Source organism: Corvus brachyrhynchos, unplaced genomic scaffold, assembly GCF_000691975.1.
Source record: "Corvus brachyrhynchos isolate BGI_N302 unplaced genomic scaffold, ASM69197v1 scaffold281, whole genome shotgun sequence".
Classification (NCBI taxonomy): domain Eukaryota; kingdom Metazoa; phylum Chordata; class Aves; order Passeriformes; family Corvidae; genus Corvus; species Corvus brachyrhynchos.
This window is the reverse complement of record NW_008236509.1, coordinates 2901894-2903118: the sequence shown is the minus strand read 5'-3', so window position 1 is coordinate 2903118 and position 1225 is coordinate 2901894.

Below are 1225 nucleotides of genomic sequence, written 5' to 3'. Positions count from 1 at the left end.
TCTACCTCTAACATTGCTTTTAAATTTTAATTTTATTGTGAGCTGCAGATAACCCCTAGCTGCTGAATTACATTCTAGTTTGATTGTAGCAAACACGGAACTCTTGCTGTTACAATGGGCAGCTAAAGGGGCCATTTACCCTCCAATTCATCTGTATTAAATTCGAGTAATGTTTTCAAGTACTACTCTTCCATTCCTTCTCCACGAGTTGCTTGAGTAAAGGCAAATTAACAAAGATAAGTATTTAAGCAAAATAATAAATATTGTATCTCATATTAAAGCAATCCTAACAATGTACTTGTCAGCAGGTAATCCAACCTGGAACTGTACTTTACATGTCTAAAATCAAATACAGTGGACAAAAAGCGATGTAAGCTGCATGTCAGTTTCTGTACCTGATATTTAGAATGACATTTTTAATATTTAGAAGTGCATTTGTTGGTTTTATGGCTTTGCTTTTGGTCTCTGAGTAGAATTTGCTATAGCACAGCTAAGTAGCTGGTTGGAGAGAGAGAGACTCCTTTGCCAAGTGTCTGAGCTTTGGGATAGAGAGGGAAACTTGAGTGATATTTCCCCTATTTCACATATATCTCAAGATAAAATGCAAAGTGTGGGTTTAAAGGTATTTTCTTGCCAGTATGAGGCTATCACTGTTCTTTTTAATCTCCTTTGTGGTGATTTAATTAGAAGGGGTCTGTGCCGAGTCATCTTCTCACAGGAGCTCTTGTTTTCAGTAAGGCAGAACAGGCAGACAAAAATGAGATCAAATTTCCTGGTCTGCCTCAGGTCTGTTGCCTTGTATGCACGCTGGGTTGTTGGCTTTTGTTTTTTGGGCTTGGTTGTTTTGTTCTCAGACTTGTCAGCCTGTGCAAGACCCCAGTGCTGGGGCATTGAGTTCCCTTCTCAGGGTGGTGGGAGCACCTCTTGGATCTCCTGGAGGCAGGAGTTTCCTGTGCACCTACTTGTCGTGTCGGTGTCCAGTTTCACTTTGAGCACAGCCTGCACCATTTGAATGCTTTGAAAGTGCTCTGTGATTTAATGTGGGGTTTTCTGTAGCAATTTTACTTCATATGAGAGGCAGGAGTTACAAGTGCCTAAGAACGAGGTATTGCACCCAGAAGTATCCTTTGCTCCTGAAGAGTTCTGGTCTGCTTTCCATGTAAGCATTGTGAGTTTCCCTAATACTTGAATGACTGCTGTTACTAAACTAAAAATAATCCTGACA